The sequence below is a fragment of the Meles meles genome, chromosome 2 (assembly GCF_922984935.1).
Source record: "Meles meles chromosome 2, mMelMel3.1 paternal haplotype, whole genome shotgun sequence".
In the NCBI taxonomy this organism is placed as follows: domain Eukaryota; kingdom Metazoa; phylum Chordata; class Mammalia; order Carnivora; family Mustelidae; genus Meles; species Meles meles.
In genome coordinates, this window is record NC_060067.1 from 107,117,188 (window position 1) to 107,132,771 (window position 15,584).

At 41.0% G+C, this 15,584-nt stretch overlaps 1 protein-coding gene and 1 long non-coding RNA gene across 5 annotated transcripts in view; one reads left to right on the plus strand and one right to left on the minus strand.

The window, feature by feature from the left end:
• Nucleotides 1–11,531: 11,531 nt before the first annotated feature.
• LOC123936691 lies at nucleotides 11,532–14,574 on the minus strand. The gene is made up of 3 exons (XR_006817377.1): nucleotides 14,437–14,574; nucleotides 13,871–14,086; nucleotides 11,532–12,801 (listed from the first exon to the last, which is right to left on the minus strand). It is a non-coding gene; the product is annotated as an uncharacterized LOC123936691 (long non-coding RNA).
• A 107-nt stretch (nucleotides 14,575–14,681) lies between these two features.
• UBE2D3 (ubiquitin conjugating enzyme E2 D3) overlaps nucleotides 14,682–15,584 on the plus strand; it is a 29,880-nt gene continuing 28,977 nt past the window's right edge. The window contains exon 1 of one of the 4 annotated variants that reach the window (XM_045997189.1): nucleotides 14,682–14,807. The gene's annotated coding sequence lies outside the window, so the exon portion shown is untranslated. Of the gene's footprint in view, nucleotides 14,808–14,890; nucleotides 15,024–15,166; nucleotides 15,384–15,584 lie in introns of those variants that run through there. The other 3 variants (XM_045997190.1, XM_045997187.1, XM_045997188.1) reach the window with 3 other exon arrangements.

Below are 15,584 nucleotides of genomic sequence, written 5' to 3' on the forward strand. Positions count from 1 at the left end.
TCCTGAGTGGGTATGGGATTGGAGATAGACGGAAAGTGATAAAGATTCTGAATGGGCAAGGCTTCGGCCTCCAACTCAGGCAGCTTGTTTTGTAGACTTAAGGACTCTTGGGAAAGAAGTGTGAAAATCATCTAAGTTTTCCACAAGCCACACTCAGGCTAATACATAGTAGTTGCTCAATAAATATCTGAATGGATTTTGATTAAATTTAAAATGCCACTTCTTTCTGTACTCTCACTTGGCACATAAACTTTTATTCTGCCATTTGAGTTTCTTGAGATGGGAGTATTAATTTTTGAGAAGAAGCTGTTGATTTTATACTACAAAAGGTAACAATTGCAAGGAAGATGAAGAGTAGAAGGATCCTGAGCTCACCTCCCCCAAGGGACACACCAAGGCTCCAATTACTTTTAATGCAAATCACTCTGAAAACAACCTGAAGACTAGCAGAACAGCTTTTCCACAGCTAGAGATATAAAGAAAAAGCCACATTCAGAAGGGTAGAAGGGGCAGAGACTCAGGAATCAAAACCCTGGCACAGCAACCCACAAGCAGGATAGAACCACAGGAATGGAGGTCCTCTCCAAGGAGGGAGGTGAATCAAGCCCTACATCGGTACCTCTGGATCCGGGGACCTGCACAAAGAAAATAAACCCCCATAAAATCTGCCTCTGAAAATTAGCAGGGCTTATCTTAACGCCAAGAGAGCCAGAAGGCTATAAGAAACCAAGACTCTACTCAGAGGGTCAGAGCACTGTATCACTTGGTCTGAGATCCAACATAGAGGCAAGCCGTTTGAAAAGCAAATGGTTATACATGGGTTTATATGTGAAGGAAATTTATTGATATTAGGGTGTATGCTAAAGGGTCAGGGAAATGCTGGTGGACACCATTTTTCCTGCCTTCTTTTAGCTTAGCTGGCCAGATGCTTGTGGGAGCCAATTCTGACACTCTCCATCTGTCCTGATACCACCACTTTCTCTATGCCAGCGTTCCCCTGCAGACCTGCCGGGCGCAATCGGCACCACACCTGGCAAACACTGTTTTGTTTTGTTCTGTTCCATTTTGTTCTGAAGATTTTATTGGGGTACTCTCTACACTCTAGATCAAAACTCATATGCTCCACTGACTGAGCCAGCCAGGCACCCCAGCAGCCTCAGTTTTGAACAGTGTTTCCCCAAAGCAACTTTCATTCCACCACACATGGTGAGCAGCCCCAGCCCAGGCCAGTATACCTCCAGAGCAACTCTTGCCCCAGGAAGCGGGTGTGCTAGCCTCACCCACCAGCATGCCCATAGCAGTCTCAGCCAGCTACACTGGGAGCTAACCCCAACCAGCAGTACACCCACAACAGGCAGGTCTCTTAGCTAGCTGCACAGGGGTCCAGCCCTGTCCACCAGTATGCCCACAGTAGTCATGGCTAATCACTACAGCCAGCTATGCTGGAGGCCAGATCTGCCCACAACAGGAAGGTGCATGCAGGCAGGGGATATCGTTGGGAGTACTTGGTTCTGGTGACACAGAGGACTGTGTGACTTGGCCCCAAGGGACACTTCTACATAAGGCCATTACTTTCAACATCAGGAGACATAGCTGACCTACTTAATATAGAGAAACAACACGGAGTCAGGAGACAGAAAAATATATTCCAAACAAATGAACAAGACAAAACCTCAGAAAGAAAACTATGAAAGAGATAAGGAATCTATCTGATAAAGAGTACAAGGTAACAGTCATTAAGATGTTAATCAGATTTGAGAGAAGCATACAAACTCAGTGAGAACTTAAAGAGACAGAAAATACAAGAATTGGAGCTGAAGAATACAATAGCTAAGGGATGCCTGGGTGGCTCAGTGGTTAAGCTCCTGTCTTTGGCTGGGGTCTTGATTCCAGGATCCTGGGATCAAGCACCACATCAGGCTCCCTGCTCCGCAGGAAGCCTGCTTCTTCCTCTCCCACTCCCCCTACTTGTGTTTTGTCCCTCACTGTGTCTCTCTCTGTCAAATAAATAAAATCTTTAAAAAAAAAAAAGTACAATACCTGAAATGAGAAATACACTAGAGAAAATCAACAGCAGATTAGAGAATGCAGAAGAACGGAGCAGTGATCTGGAAGACAGAGTAATGGAAAGCAGCCAAGCCATTTATAAAAACAAATTTTAAAAAATTAATAAAGATAGGTCAAGGGACTTCTGGGACATCAAGCATACTAACATTCATAGTATATGAGTCCCAGAAGGAGAAGAGAAAAGAGCAGAAAACTTATTTGGGAAAATAGCTGAAAACCTCTATAAGTTTAAGAGGATGAAAACAGACATCCTGGTCTAGGCTACACAGAGAACCCCACATAAGGGAGCCCAAGGCAGTCCACACCAAGAATATAATAATTGAAATGTCCTAAATTACGGATAAAGATAGAATCTTTAAAGCTGCAAGAGAGGGGCACCTGGTTGGCTCAGTGGGTTAAAGCCTCTGCCTTCGGCTCAGGTCATGATCCCAGGGTCCTGGGACTGAGCCCTGCATCAGGCTCTCTGCTCTGAGGAGAGCCTGCTTCCCTCTTTCTGCCTGACATGATATATGTATGATAAGTGCTCAAAGGAAAAAATCTATAAAAAATCTATAACCAAGAATAGTGGACAAGGTTATCATTCAGAATTGAAGGCAAGTTAGTTTCCCAGATAAACAAAAGTTAAAGTTAAGCACCACTAAACTAGCCTTACAAGAAATATTAAAGGGAATTCCATAAGCAAAAATGGAAAGGCCATAACTAGAAGAAAAGTATAAAGGAAAAAATTCCACTTGTAAAACCAAACACATAGTAATGGTAGTAGATCAATCACTTATAAAGAAAGAACTGGTTATTTAAAAAAAAAAAAATTGATAAACCTTTAGCCCAGACTCATCAAGAAAAGAAGACAAAAAACAGAGCTTGGATGACTCAGTTGGTTAAGTGTCCAACTCTTGATTTTGGCCCAGGTCACAATCTCAGTGTTATGAGATGGAGCTCCACATCAGGCTCTGTGCTGTGTGTGGAGCCTGCTTAAGATTCTCTCTCTCCCTTTTCCTCTAAAAACATAATATCAGAAACAAAGGAGGAGATGTTACAAGTGACAACACAGAAATACAAAGGATTATGAGACTACTGTGAAAAATTATATGCCAACAAACTGGACAACCTAGAACAAACAGATAAATTCCTAGAAACATACAATCTCTGGAGACTAAGAATTAGATCTGAACAGACTGATTACTAGTAACAAAATGGAATCTGTAATCAAAAAACTCCCAACAAACAAAAAGTACAGGACCAGACACCTTCATAGGTGAATTCTACCGAACGTTTAGAGAACTGATACCTATCCTTTCAAACTATTCCAAACAAAATGAGGAAGGGATGCTTCCAAATTTATTCTGTGAAGCCAGGAAGGATTATCCTGATATCAAAACCAAAGATACTACAAAGAAAAAATTACAGATCAATATCCTTGATGAACATAGATGCAAAAATCCTCAACAAAATTCAGCAAACCAAATTTAACAATATGTTAAAAGGATCATTCAACACCTTCAAATAAACCAACATGATATACCACATTAACAAAATGAAGGATAAAAATCATATGATCACCTCCAAAAGTGCAGAAAAAGCCCTGGACAAAACTCAACATCTGTTCCTTATAAAACCTCTCTGCAAAGTGGGTTTAGAAAGAATGTAGTCCAACATAATAAAGGCCATATAGGACAAATCCATAGCTAACATCATACTCAGTAGTGAAAAGCTGAAAGCATTCCTCTAAAATCAGGAACAAGACAAGGATGACTACTCTCGCCACATTTATTCAACACAATAGTTAGAAGTCTTAGCCACAGCCATCAGACAAGAAAAAGAACGGGCATCCCAAGTGATAAGGAAGAAGTAAAACTTTCACTATTTGCAGGTGACATGATACCATATATGGGAAACCCTAAAGACTACACCAAAAAACTATTAGAACTAATGAATGGATTCAGTAAATTTGCTAAACACAGAACCAATATACAGAAATCTGTTTCATTTCTATACACTAAGAACAAAGTACAAGAAAGAGAAATTTAAAAAACAATCCCACTGAGAACTGCATCAAAAAAGAATTAGGAGGGGTGCCTGGGTGGCTCAGTGGGTTAAGCCTCTGCCTTCAGCTCAGGTCATCTCAGGGTCCTGGAATCAAGCCTCGCACTGGGCTCCCTGCTCAGCAGGGGGCCTGCTTCCCCCTCCCCCTCTGCCTGCCTCTCTGCCTACTTGTGATCTCTGCCTGTCAAATAAATAAAATCTTTAAAAAAAAAAAAAATACCCTCCTTTGACCCTGGTTACTCTAAGATAATTCCCTATCTTCTAACTATCATGACCAAGCTCTGCATTTTTTCACTTTCCATTCACTCCCTAACATGCTTAAATTTAAATTCTGTTGGGATTCCTGGGTGGCTCAGTCAGTTGGGTTGCTGCCTTTGGCTTGGGTCATGGTCCCGGAGTCCTGGGATCGAGTCCCGCATCAGGCTCTTTGCTCGTGGGGGAGCCTGCTTCTCTCTCTGCCTCTGCCTGCCACACTGCCTACTTGTGCTCTCTCTCTCTTTCTGACAAATAAATAAAATCTTTAAAAAAACTTTTTTTAATTCTGTTAACACTACCTCAATAAAATTCTGAGTCATCAGGGACAAAATTTAGTTGACAAGTTTCTAATCTTTAGTATATTTAACTTTCTATACCATTTCACACTTGATATTTTGAGTAGGTAGTCAAATATATTTTGAATGAATAAATGAGAATTGATGGAGGGAAGGGAAAAAGTTGCTCTCAAACTCAAGAGTACCCAAGGAATAACAAATAGCTGTAGTACTCAGAATAATGTCTCCCCCTGATCTTCAACCCCCACGGAAGATGTCTACATCCCAGTTCCTGGAACCTGTGAATATGTTACATTACATAGCAAGGGGGAATTAAGGTTGTGGATGGAATTAAGGCCGCTAATCATCTGGCCTTCACATGGGTAGATTTTCCTGGATTATCACAAAGATCCTTATAGGAAAGGAGGCAGGCAAGTGTGTCAGAGTGATGTGATGGGAGAAAGACTCAATTGGACATTTCTGGCTTTCAAGATGGAAGGGGATCATAAGCCATGGTGTTAGCAGCCAAAAAAACTGGAAAGGGCAAGAAAAGAGATTCTGCCCCAGGACCACCAGAAAGGAACAAATCTTATACCTTGATTTTTAGACAAGTAGAACCCATTTCAGACTTCCAACCTCCAATATCTTAGTTATCCAACCTCTAGGTATCTTAGTTATCTAAGATAACTTTTTTTTTCTTTTTTTTAATATTTTATCTGACAGAGAGAAATCACAACTAGGCAGGCAGAGAGAGAGGAGGAAGCAGGCTCCCCGCGGAGCAGAGAGCCCGATGTGGGGCTTGATCCTAGGACCCTGGGATCATGACCTGAGCTGAAGGCAGAGGCTTTAACCCACTGAGCCACCCAGGCGCCCCTAAGATAACTGTTGTTTTAAGCCACTGAATTTATACTAATTTGTTACATCAAGAGTATTACAATAGCCATTTCTAATTTTCCTTTAAAGTACAGTTGAATCTGGTGATTTTTTTTCCTATTGAGTCTGATCTGTTGAGTGGAGGCTTGGAAATGATAAGAAGGAAACCAGGATCAAATGAGAGTTCTATTAACTGTATCACAGCAACTATTTTCTTGCTGACCTTCATACTATCAGCAGCTTGCTTATAATCAGATATAAATACTAACATCCTACTATCAGAAATTAAAACCCTAATGAAAACTTAACAGATACATACTTGCTTTACGAACAAAAGTATAAGGAAAAAAGAATTGTATTCTTCTTTTGTATTCTGTGAGATTGTATTCTTGCCTAGTTAGCCAGATAGAAAAGAAAGCTTGTTGCCTTGGGTTGGGAGCGACTGATAATGGCTGGGGAGAGGAACGTGGGTGAACCAATCTAGCACTAAAAAAGAAAAGGGGGTCCCAGAGACAACCTAAACCATAGAGTGACACCTAAAGTTAAATATACAGATTCGTTGGCCACCAATCTCCAACTTTCTAAAGCTTTCGTCTGACCTCAGTCCAATCATTCCTGCTCTGCTTGAGTTCTTGCCCTAAGTTACAAGAATAAATACCTGTGTTACCTGAAGGTAGGAGAATTTCTAGCTAACAAAACAGAAAGGCAGGATGCCTCATTCTGATGGGCAGATATCATTCCTGCTCTATCAACTGGAAACTCTAAGGAGTATTTTCTCATAGTAACATGAAACATACAGAGGTTGGATTTAGAGAATAGCCCCTTCGTGGGCTGACCTGAAGACAAAATGACTTTCCTATTAGATATTATGTTAGCTCCAGAACAGGAATGAACCTTAAAATGCACCTAAGCCCTTTCCCCCCCTTTACTTTCACTTTAGGATCAAGTTACTTATCTGTCCTACCTGCCTAGCATTTCTTTCTTCTTTTTTTATGTTATGTTAGTCACCATACAGTACATTATTAGTTTTTAATGTAGTGTTCCATGATTCACTGTTTGTGTGTAACACCCAGTGTTTCATAAAATACGTGCCCTCCTTGATACCCATCACCGGACTAATCCATCCCTCCACCCACCTCCCCTCTAAAACCTTCAGTTTGTTTCTCAGAGTCCATAGTCTCTCATGGTTCTATGCCTAGCATTTCTTGACTCTACTCAACAAATATGACTCTGGGTATGTGACAAAAGGATTTTTATAACCTCTACATCAATGTTTCCCAAACTAGAATCTTTCAATTCTTTGCCAGATTTTTTTTCCCCTTTTGTGATTTTTTCATTAGTGATACAATCTAAGGATACAATCATAGTCCAAATCACGATAATTGCCACTTATAACTAAATACTGCCATGTGATTCCAGAGCCTGTCTTTAGCGTCTTGATCTTGTTGGTACTGTGTAATAGCACTCTGTCTTAGGCAAATGAGAACAGAAATATGTAATAAACACTTCTTTCTGGCCATATGAAAGCCAAATGACATCAGTGAAGGAATGAACAAACGTCTCTTAAAGGTTTACAATAGGGAAAACTGGCCGTCATATATGGAACACAACAGTTAGTACAGACATGCCAAATTTAGAAGAACCTAAATTGCGGCCATTAGTTTTGTATATACATTTCAAGAGGCAATTTGTGAAAAGTAAAAAAAAACTTAAGTAGCACATAGATTACAGAGATATTAATTTTATTAGTTTATATTTGTCTTATTTATAAACTTTAGTTTCAAGTTTCTTTAAGAGATAAGAGCATAAACAGTTCATGTCAAGTATTAGGTCTTAACCTATTTTTATTACAATGTTATAGCTTATTGTTTTTTATATGTAATTTTATTATAATATTCTAATAAAAATAACTGGAGGAGACTCAAAAAAATTTTAATGTAAACTCTACCCAGTAAATACACTAAATGTACTATGGATCCTTAGTGCAAGTATTGCAACTATTTTAGGTCTTACAATCACATCTCATCTAGATTATTTTAATAGCATCCCAATTGGTCTCTAGTCTCCAGCCTAACACACACTTCAATTATATCTTCCAGACCGCTATCATAGTTATCTGCTAGTGATTAAAATCTGATCAAGACTCTATGTTAAAATTCAATTCTCCCATCCCATACCCTTCAGAAGAAAATCTGAACCCATTACCATGGCATGTTAAGGTTCTCAATATATCTAGCTTTGTCTTTCAACTGTTTTGTCTCTTCTCATTCATTCTTTCCTTGCCCTCCCCCACTCCCCAACTGCCTCCAGCCAAAGTGCTTGCCAAACCTATAGTCTCCAAAACCTACCAGGTCAAATTCTCTGAGATTTCTTTGTGTTGTTCCCTCTGCCTAGGAAGCTTCCTCCTTCTCCCCTGGCCTCCCCCCCCCCCCCCCCCCCCCCCCCCCCGGGGTCAGCTATGCCTTTCTTTCATTTCTTTAAAGACAACTCTCTTCCATATAGAAACTTGCCCTGGACACCCCCAGTTAAATTAAGTACTTAATATTACCCTATGCAAGGGCACCTGGGTGGCTCAATGGGTTAAGCCTCACCTTCCGCTCACCCTTTCGGGGTCCTGGGTTCGAGTCCCACATCGGGCTCTCTGCCTGCTTCTCCCCCATCTCATCTCTCTCTGCCTGCTTCTCTGCCTACTTGTGATCTTTCTCTTTCAAATAAATAAAATCCTAAAAAAAAGAAAAAATAAAAGTCTTTGCCTTCGGCTCAGGTCATGATGCCCGGTCCTGGGATGGAGGCCCGCATCCAGCACTCTGCTCGGCGGAGAGCCTGCTCCCCCCTGCCCCCGTCTGCCTCTCTGCCTACTTATGATCTCTGTCAAATAAATAAATAAAATCTTTTTTAAAAATATTATTCTCCATGTATCTATGTCATCATATTATGGTGATCGTCTGATCCTTAATGGTCTCCTAATTAAGACTTTCTTAAAGGTGACATCTGGGTCTTTCATTTATGTATCTTCAGCATCTAGCTCAATGCCTTGCATATAGCAGGCATTCATTGTTTTTTAGGAAGATGGGAATAATTGTATCAATAGGTTTTTATTACATTAACATTCTTCAGCCTAAACCTTCACTTAGGGACAAACTTCCAATTGCTCTAGTTAGACCCAAATATCGCTGACTGACCAACCGTATGAGTCTCTTGGTTTTGCCTCAACCTACATCAAAAGCAGCCCCATATTGTAAATGGATGTTTTTAAAAGCCATAAATAAGGTCTTTGGAAGGCAGAAAGCAGTATCATTTGTGAACAATGTTGTTATACTGACTAAATTTCAAGTTACCAAGTACAGAAATGATAACCAAGTTGTGTAAAACTGAACCACCGTAATTATGGTAGCCCAAACTCTATGCTCAAGTGTAGATCTTCTGGTGCTTGAGCAAAGAGGGGGAAGAAAAAATTCCTCTTCATTCCTCATTTCCTTGAGAATAGTTTTGCCTTTGACATTTTTCTTCCCACTTCTTTCTGCACACCTCTCCTTGTAGTCTCCAATGTCCTTACCTTTTGTCCCTAATTATGTCCCTATCCAAGCCAGGAGCAGGCATTTAGCTTTATCCCTAAAATGCTCCAGAGTAATCCCCTTCTCTCCATTACTGCAGGATAGAAAGAAGGAAAATAAGGAAAAGCTAAATTCACAAAAACCTGTAACTATCTAGTATCTTAAATCTCAGGAGAATTTGTGGAAAGTATTCTCTGGGAGTTGAATTTCAAGTATTGTAACACCCAAGACTCTCCATTTTTGTTTGGGTCTTTTTGTAAGATGGAGAACCTGTATCATACTGTTCTCTTACCAAATATATATATATGGTAAAGACCAATCATTAACTTTTGGAATTCAATATGCTTTGATGATGGGGTATCTCTGAAACTGTCACACTTGTTCAACACCAAATAAGTGAAATTTGTTAAGGTTTTTTAGACATAGTGAAACCTTTGTTTCATTCTTTTAGTGCCATGTGTTAAAATCGCTTTTTTTTTTTTTAATTTGACAGAGAGAAATCACAACTAGGCAGAGAGGCAGGCAGAGAGAGAGAGGAGGAATCAGGCTCCCTGCAGAGCAGAGAGCCCGAGTGGGGCTCGATCCCAGGACCCTGAGCCATGACCTGAGCCGAAGGCAGAGGCTTTAACCCACTGAGCCACCCAGGTACCCCTAAAATCGCTACTTTTGTGCAATGAAAAAAGTCAACAGGTACCAAATAGTGTGTATTAAAAATTGGCGGAGTTAGGCATCTGACTCTTGGTTTTGGCTCAGATCATGATCTCAAGGTCCTGAGGTCAAGCCCCACATGGTCTCTGCAATCAGCATGGAGTCTGCTTAAAACCTTCCCCCTCTGCCCCTTCCCCTGCATGCGTGCACGCTCTAATAAATATTTTTAACATTTTTTTTTTAAAGATTATTTATTTATTTATTTGACAGCGAGAGAGAGAGATCACAAGTAGGCAGAGAGGCAGGCAGAGAGAGAGAGAGAAGCAGGCTCCCTGCGGAGCAGAGAGCCCGATGTGGGACTCGATCCCAGGACCCTGAGATCATGACCTGAGCCGAAGGCAGCGGCTTAACCCACTGAGCCACCCAGGCGCCCCTCTAATAAATATTTTTAAAAAACTAAAGTCTCACATAGTGCCTCCATTATGTTACTTAGATACTATATAGATCAGATCCTTCAGAACCACTATGTACAGCATTCCCATCACTCTTTACAATTCTTTAACAAATAATTTATTAACTTACTAAAGAATTTTCACATATATATATTTTTAAAGAACTTATTTATTTGACAGAGATCACGAGTAGGCAGAGAGACAGGCAGAGAGAGAGTGGAGGAAGCAGGCTTTCCGCTGAGCAGAGAGCCCAATGGAGGGCTTGATCCCAGGACCCCAGGATCATGACCTGAGCAGAGGCAGAGGCCCCAACCCACTAAGCCACCCAGGCGCCCCATCACATAGATATATTTAAATAATCAAATCCAGTATTGATAAAACAATGATCCATTTCTGGCCTAAATCACAGTATTTGTTTCCTTTGGATTTTTCTGTATGATTATTGAAGCAACAGATTATATTTATTGTTGGGAAATAATCCTAATTCAAAGTATACTTATTTTTTACTTAAGTACTGATAAAGTTAATTTGTATACTGAGATCCACAAAATGGAGGCCACCTCAACGACCTGGCCCACAAGATCACAAATCTAAATGAATATTTGCTGGAGCTTACAGAAAACACCTGCCAGGGAAACAGCACACACCAACCACAGTCCTTCAACTCCACTTTAGCTAGCATACCTTACCCTAGAAAACAGGACCTGTTAGCCTTACAAGGAAATCCCTGGCCTCCTAGCCAATCATGCTGCTACCATCTTACCGCTTCTCATGCTCTGTACAACTGGCTCCTGTCCAAAATCCCCTGAGTGTTCGACTGTTTGTTAGGTAGTCTGCTCCCCCAATCCACAGATTGTTTCCATTCAATAAGGGACATCAAACTTTTTTTTTAATTTTATTTTGTTAAGTTCCAAAATCCATTGTTTGAGCACCACACCCACTGCTCCATGCAATACCTCCCCTCCACAATACCTACCACCAGGCTCACCACCCCCATCCACCCCAATGAAGGACATCGAACTTGTTACTAAATTGGTTTTCTCATTTGACACTACCTAACCCTCAAAATCATTTTATCTAGATGATTTATCCATGATTTTCAACCTAACTTGATTTCATCTGAAATTTTAAAAGTTTTTTTTTTTTTTTAATCTATTTAGACAATTTGTAATTGGATATATTCTCCTATTTCTGGCCATAATTATGAACTTCTATTTTCAAGGAAATACAATACTACTTAAAATTAATTTTAATCACTGTTTTATTCATTAAGATTGGTGAAAATACCCCAAATTAAAAACTAATTGATAGCAAAGGTTATTATCATATTAAAATCTAATCTGGATTATACTGTTTGTAATTTTCCAGCCCCAAATGGTCACCCACTTACTTAAAGGTGGTGTTGGATACCATAAGCAATACTGCTGCAAAGGAAAACTTTAGAAAATTCCTTTCAGTCACTGGGTGGATTTTTACTTGGAATACTAAGAAATGCATAAGAATTTGAGACAGCAAATATGTACTTGTTGCACTATTGGGCAAATTAATATTGGCTAATAATCAAAGGACTAAAAAATAATCAAACAGCTTACTGGTTGAGTGTGAGCTTTGAGGTCGGACTGCCTAGGTTTAAATCCTGACAATTAGTTAATAATTTTAAGACCCTGAGTGTTTCATCTATATAAAAGAGATTTGATAATATAATGAATTAAAAGACTCTATTCATAGTACTTCAAAAAATAATGACTAACAGTATTTTAATTTCATCTTTGGCTATTATTTTCATTTCACTTCTTCTACCACATCGTATTTGCAAAGGTATGTGATAAGTAAGAATGACACAGTAAAACCTAAGTTACCAGAATGCTTGGGGAATAAGTCATCTGGACAGGAAAGTCTTCTATAGGATATATTTATAGGTATAGTTAAAAAAAATCAACAAATGAAATAAAACTATTTCCTAAAACTAGTATGTACTTCCATGCATTCTTAATGAGTATACTGGTAGTAATTAAACTTTTTTTAATTAATCACTACTGTTATGAATATAAATTATAACTGCATGTTAAAATTTCACAATCCCCTCAAGGCTTACCAAGAAGAGTAAGCCCATTAGACTTTACCAAAAATTTTTTATCATGAAGTTCATGGATAGAATACAGGGAGTATGTGAACTTTGATGGGGGGTGGGGGAGGAAATACATCTTTATTTTTACTAATTTCTAAATGAAATTTAGCATTTCCTTCAATTTTTAATATAAGCGACAAACAGCTATACCTATGTCTGTATCACCACTAGGAATGAGATACTTTATATCATATTATTACCATTGCTATGAATTTTATTTTATACATTTAGAAACATTATTCTTAGAAGAGTCCATGGCTTCACCAGACTACCAGCGTGGTCTGTCGCCCAAAAGTTAGAACTCTGACCTCAAATTTGTCCCAGTCTGCTGTGCTTTGTTAATTAAGAGCATTAACATGTTCCATTATACTTTCATACTGAAGATTGTTTAGATTAGGATAATACAAATTGGCTTATCTGGGACTTTTCTTTATGGAACTCCTGGATATTGTGAGTTGCCTTTGGGTAGGTAGGAATGTTTCCTACCACTCTTGTAACCCTGGCTTCTGAAATAACAAAACAGAGGGAGAAATAAGTCAAACAAAACTAGATTCAGAGGACACTGAAAGTAGAAATATAAAACATCCTACTCTCCTACTTTCTAAATTAAAAGACAATATGAAACTCCACTCGTTAAATACCCTGAAGTTAACTGCATGGGTTCAAATTCTACTTCTGCCACTTATTAGCTATGTGATCCTGGGATTAGTAACTTAATCTCCCTGTGCATCAGTTTCTTTATTTGTAAAAGGAGATTAATAAGCACAGTACCTGACAAATGACAGGTGTTGCATAAACATTACCTATATTTATGATTATTCTTACATAGGTATCACAGTTAATGGCTGACTGATTACGTTAATAACTTAGGTTTATACACCACTGTAGTCTACAGTACCCTTTCAATTATTTTATGACATCTGAACCATACCTAACCCTGTGAAAAATGACAGCTATTATTATGTATAATTCAACTGTTGGAAGAAACTAGGATAGTAAGTAACCACAAAATATCACACAAATGGGAATAGAGCAAGAACTCAAACCTGGATTTCACTCTCCACCCCAACTGCCTAATTCTGTGTTTCTACTATATTAGACTGGTTAAAACAGAGAAAAAAGATTATTTTGGAAGACGGGAAATAAGCTATGTGATGAGCACTTTAGTGCTCTGCTACTCACAGGACTGTCCTCTGACCAGAATAATCTGCAGAATTTGGGAGTTTGTTAAAACTGTGCAATCTCATGCTCCACCAAGGCTTACTAAATCAAAATCTGCATTCTGAACAAAATTCTTAGGTGATTCACATACATACTAGTTTGAGCAGCACTGTTTCACTAATTGCTCTATGACACTCATTCTGGTCACTTAAACAGTATACATTAGCCCATTCATCACAGGCCTATTTCAGTTATTAGGTAATACTTTATTTTAACAAGAAAGAACTTGCTGCTTTTCTTTTCTTTTAATGTATATTTTTAAAATAAGCTTGTATTTCTATTTAATTCTTTTAAATATCCACTTCGTTAAGTTAGAAAGGAATGTTAGAAAACTTTAAACAAGTCAGCACTTACCTTTATCCCATTTATTCATTTATTTATTGTCGTTCTTTATTCCTGAATGTCGTACTACCCTTTGCCTGAAGGATACACTACAGAGCAAAACCATCATCTCCTTATTTTACACCGGGAAGATTAAAACAGACCAATTATATCTTTCTATTTCTGCCCCCCCTTTTTTCAGTTGAGACCCCAAACTCTGATCTCTTGAGTTTTGCCAATTTTATGGATCTAGAAAATGAAACAGAGCAAAAAGAAGAAAAAGATATTTAGTTTACTCCCGTACCTCAATCTTGGCGGGCCGTGAGAGGCAAATAAATACCCTGCCCCCATCTCCCCATCCTTCATGTTAATTCATCGTTGCATTTGATTTCCAGCCTGCTGTAATTCTGGGAAGGGCTACATGGGCCCACTCTTTTCAGTACTGACCTTCTAGGTCAGAAACGCGCCACATTTCAGCACGTGAGCGCGCTAATCAGCGGTCCACCAGGTTCTACTTAAAATGACTGTTACCATTTCGAGAGGTGCCTCCTCCTACTGGTTAACCAGCCCACACGGGCAAGCGAGTAAATACCACTCACCTGCTTCACCGAAAACTTCAAAAGCCCGGATCAAGCAGGACTAAAGGTATCTAGTAATTAGACCGTGGTACCTCCCACCGCACATTCCTGATTGGGCGCGTGAAAGACCGATGTGTCGGCGCGCGCTCTAACGAGTCGGGGGAATTCCATTTCCTCTCCCTCCCACCAGCGTGACAATTCAGGGGCGGTGCTTCCAAGACGCGGCCCGCCCCAATTCGAGCCGGTTCCTACTGCATCTCGCGAGAATTTATGGGTTTAGAGGCGGGCCCCCAACCGGAAGAGCGCACAAAACTGCCCTTAAGTCATTGCAGAGTTACAGCTCCTGTTAGCCAGCCACGAGGTTCTCGCGAGATCCGCCGCCTCAATACCAAGTGAGGAAATTGGGGGGACGCTGCTGGGAGGGGCGTGGGTCTCGACCGCGCAGCTGCCGCTTCCATTACCTTCCTCCCATGGTCTCCTTCCGGTTCTCGATGCTTCTCTGAGGCTGAGGGTTTCCGCCGCTCGTCCACCCTCCCCCCCCCCCAAGCCCATGACCCGCCTCCGGCCCCCGCCCTCCCAGTCCAATCTCCGATCTGTTTAGTAAGAAGGTGCTGTTCCGAAAAAGGGGTAGCCCAGATAACCTCAGCCCTGGACGTAGGAAGTAAACCGTCCCCCTTCACCCTTAGATTCGTCCTGTGCTCGCGACGGCGGCGTTGGCGGACTGATACGCGGCGGTGAAGAGGCAGGAGGAGGGGGGAGGGGCGGAGCGTGGCAGCTGGCAGTAGTTCCGTCAGAGCGGACATCTTGTGGCTGTGTCGTGCGCGTGAGCCCCGTAGGGCCGGGGAGGCACCAGCTGCCGCGCGGGGAGGAGGCCGAGGCCGCAGCTTGAGGGAGGCCCCGGCCCCTCTGTACGCGTGGGTGTGGACGGCTAGGGGAAGGGAAGGGGGGCCGGCCCACTGGCCGGCCGGGTAAGAGGGGAAATACAGGCCTGGGGTGGCTTGAGTGACCAGCCTGTTGGGTGGGGTGGGGTGGGAAGGCTGGGGAAGCCAGGGCCTCTCCTGTTTGAGGGGGTGGGGGAATGGGCGCGTCCTCGCGCCTAAGCCGGAGCCTCAGGGGCAGCACGGGCGCGTGGTGGCGGTGGCTGGGCGGGCGCGTGCGGGAGCGCGCTG